We start from the raw sequence: 4,040 nt of genomic DNA on the forward strand, positions 1-4,040 counted from the left end.
ACAGAATTATCCCACTCCCACTTCATCACCTCCTATCCTTTATGAAGTTTTTATTTAAATCCAGAACATAATATGAATAGCAATGTTTAAAACAGACAGGTCTCACCATTTTACAGTCCATTGATTTTCATTCACGTATTGCCAATTGGGTGATAATTGAAATACTAAATGATATGAAAAATGTACAGAACAGGGAACAATATAGTCTTGTGACAATAACTCCCAACTTTCACTGATCTCCTATTTGCTTTCAAGCAGAAGTGATTTTTTTTCATATTCTAGGAAGGAAGATAGGAAAGAAATAAAAGGAAGGATCCTACCTACGGGTAATATAAAATATCTGTGTTTTCTTTGAAGTCTTTTTGCTGAAAAGGTCATGCTTTAATTTATTTTTTATTATTCGCTTTTGGGCCACTCCAAGCAGTGCTCAGGGGTTACTTCTGGCTCTGCACTCAGAAATCACTCCTGGTGGGTCTCTGAGGGCTGTTTGGGACTTAGGGGATCGAACCTGTGTCAGCTGTGTGCAAGTGAAGTTTTCTGTCCACTGTGCTATCCCAGAAAAAGCCACATTTTAATAATGACAACAGAAGAGGCTTATAGAAAAGTCTTCTAATTAGCATTCTAATTTAGAATTATATCTTTATATAATATGGTCCAAATTCATTTTTAACAAGTTTCTACACATTTAACTGTATAAATATTTCTTTTAGCAATCTGTTTATTCCAAAATTGTCTTCTAATTCAGAAAATCTGTGGTATTACATTTGCTTTAAAAAAACTCGGTAGTTGCCTTTTACGGGATACAGTTGAATAATATCTAGATTATTTGTCTCTTACCTATGACAGGTAGAATAAACATGTCTAAATAATTGTATAAGTACCCATTTTTAAAGCTTTTAATTTTTTTTTTCATTTTTCAATTTTTGATTGTGTTTTTGTCCTATTCTGGCAGCCACATCTGATAATGATTGTTGAGTTTGTGATACTAGTTATCGTGAGACTCTTGTATGCAAAGCATGAACTCCATTTCTTTGTGGCATCTCTGGGCACAGCCACTTTTATCTTTTTTAAGTCAGCGTGACATGTAGCTCATTTTCTTTACTTTTTTTTAAATTTTACTGAACCACTCTGAGATAGTTACAAGCTTTCATGTTTGGGTTACAATCACACATTGATTAAGCACCCATCCCTCCACCAGTGCACATTCCCCACCACCAATATTCCCGGTATATCCCTCTTTCCCACCCTCCCACACCTCCATGGCAGACAATATTCCCCATACTCTCTCTCTACTTTGGGGCATTATGGCTTGCAACACAGACACTGAGAGGTCATCATCATCATGTTTGGTCCATTATGTATTTTCGGCACGCATCTCCCATCCCGACTGATTCCTCCAGCCATCATTTTCTTAGTGATCCCTTCTCTATTCCATCTGCCTTCACCCCTCCCTAATGAAGCAGTCTTCCAGCTATGGGGCAATCCTCCTGGCCCTTGTTTCTACTGTCCTTGGGTGTCAGCCTCATGTGATGTTACTCTATACTCCACAAATGAGTGCAGTCCTTCAATCTGTCTCTATCTTTCTGACTCATTTTACTTAGCATGATACTCTCCATGTCTATCCATTTATAAGCAAATTTTATGACTTCATCTCTTCTAACAGCTGCATAGTATTCCACTGTATAGATGTACCAAAGTTTCTTTAACCAGTCATCTGTTCTAGGGCACTTGGGTTATTTCCAGGTTTTGGCTATTGTGAACAGTGCTGCAATTAACATATAGGTACAGATGTCATTTCTACTGTGCTTTTTTGCATCCTCGGAATGTATTCTCAGAAGTTGTATACCTGAGTCATATGGAAGCTCAAGTTCTAGTTTTTGAAGGACTGTCCATATTGTTTTCCAAAAGGCAGGACCAGTCGGCATCCAACCAACAGTGAAAGAGCGTCCCTTTTTCCCCACATCCACGCCAGCACTGTTTGCTTTTGTTCTTTTGAATGTGTACCAGTGGTATGAAGAGGCTTTCCTTGTTCCACTTTACAGTTCTTGCTCCTTTGTCAAAGATTAAGTACCCAAATATTTAGGGGTCTATGACAGGATATTAAACTCTGTACCATTGGTCTGCAGGTCTTTTTCTAGCCCAATACCATGTTGCTTTAATTACTACTACTTTGTAGTAGAGTTTGAAGTTGGGGAAGTTGTTGCCACCCATCTTCTTTTTCCCAAGGATTGCTTTAACTATTCATGGGGGTTTATTTTTCAATATGAATTTCAGGAGTGCTTTGTTAATTTCTTTGAAAAATATCATGGATATCCAGATAGGGACCGCATCAAATTTATATAGTGCTTTGGACAAGATTGTCATTTTGATAATGGTAATTCTCCCTATCCATGAGCAGGGGATGTGTCTCCATTTTCTAGTGCCCTCTTTTATTTCTTGAAGTAGTGTTTTGTAAGGTACTTGAATTTCTGAGAAACTATTGTGAATGTTTTTTAATGTCTCTTTTTTCTCTTTCATTATTTGTATATAAGAAAGTCGTGGATATTTGGGTGTTTATTTTGTAGCCTGTCACTTTAATATATCAACCTATTGTTTCTAGGAGCTTTTCTGTAAAGTTTTTAGGGTTTTCTAGGTATAGAATCATATCATCTTCAAACAGTGATAACTTGCAAATATTGATAGTAGGAAAGGAAGAGTTTCCTTTCCTATCTGTATGTGCTTGATATGTTTTTCTTGTCTAACTGCTATGGCCAGGATTTCCAATACTAAATTGAATAGGGGTGGTGAAAGCAGGCAATCTTGTCTTGTGCTCAAATGTTGCTCATTTTCATAGCGCATTCTAAAATTTGTCTTGTATTGGCATACAGCCAAAGCTAAATGCATTAAACTAGAGACAACTATTTTTCAAATTACTTTCTGTAAGTTTTTACTTAGTACATTAAATATTGAGCTGCAATTTCCAGATATGGTCTTCTGATTCATCATACTTCACCATCCTTTGCTACAACTATTTAATGCAAAAATAATATTTTTCCTCAAAGATTATTATTTCTCACAAATAAATTTACATGTTACTTTAGGATTTTTTCAGTTTTAATAATTTCCTTTTTAAAAGTATTTTACCTAAATTTCAATTTCTAAGTTAATATAAGTGATCTGTTGATTTTTAACCTCTAGATAGTACTAAGCAAATCTTGTATTTTTGTCATCCTTGGTCTTGTTGCCCCAAGACTTGAGCATTATGACCCTGTAAACCAATAAATGCTTCTAAATAAACTGACACAGAAAGGCTTGTTTTATTATTTCTATAGGGGATCGTGAATGCAGTTCCCTACTATCACAAATTCTGCAGTGAAATTGCAGGGGTCAGCACAGCCAGAGAGCAATGGATAAGCCTCACCTTGGGAAATCCACCTTAGTAATCATGGACTCTGCCCTGCCAGGTAAGTATATAAATGTTTATTTTACCATGTATACAGTACAAAAACTTGCTTAATAGTACACTTCCCAAACCATTCTGAATGACAGATTATCTCTTACAAAGTAGAACTAGTTCATGTACTTTAACACTGCATATAAAATTTTATTTTATGTGTTTTTATATTCAAATTAGATTTTTTGATATTTAAATACAACTAACAAAAAACCTGACTATTACCAAAAGGTTTGAAATGTGATTAAATAAAACTTCAGTCCCCTGTATTACTGGAATCAGCAATAAATTCTGGGTTTCTGCTAATAGGGAACACGCGGAGAGAGTGTGTATAAAGTCATCCTCTTCATTTATATTTCCTTGTCATAAGCTTTGAAATTTGGCACAGTGCTGCAACTAAGTAAAGAATTATGTTTCCTTCACAGAAATTTGCAAAAGTAGACAAAAAAGAAAAAAAAACCTAATTCTAATAAGCATTTTTTTTAGAGAAGGCTATATTAATTCCATCATAAGTAAGGGCTTCTAGCCTACATTTTGTAAAATGGGGTTACTAAAACATGTTACACATGAGATATATGCACATAACAACACTGAGTTTCTTTGCATT

General features: G+C 35.2%; 1 pseudogene; it reads right to left on the reverse strand.

Annotated features, from left to right (window-relative positions):
• Positions 1–3,308: 3,308 nt before the first annotated feature.
• Positions 3,309–3,451, reverse strand: LOC129400956 (U1 spliceosomal RNA; annotated as a pseudogene).
• Positions 3,452–4,040: the final 589 nt, after the last annotated feature.

Source organism: Sorex araneus, chromosome 1, assembly GCF_027595985.1.
Source record: "Sorex araneus isolate mSorAra2 chromosome 1, mSorAra2.pri, whole genome shotgun sequence".
Classification (NCBI taxonomy): Eukaryota; Metazoa; Chordata; class Mammalia; order Eulipotyphla; family Soricidae; genus Sorex; species Sorex araneus.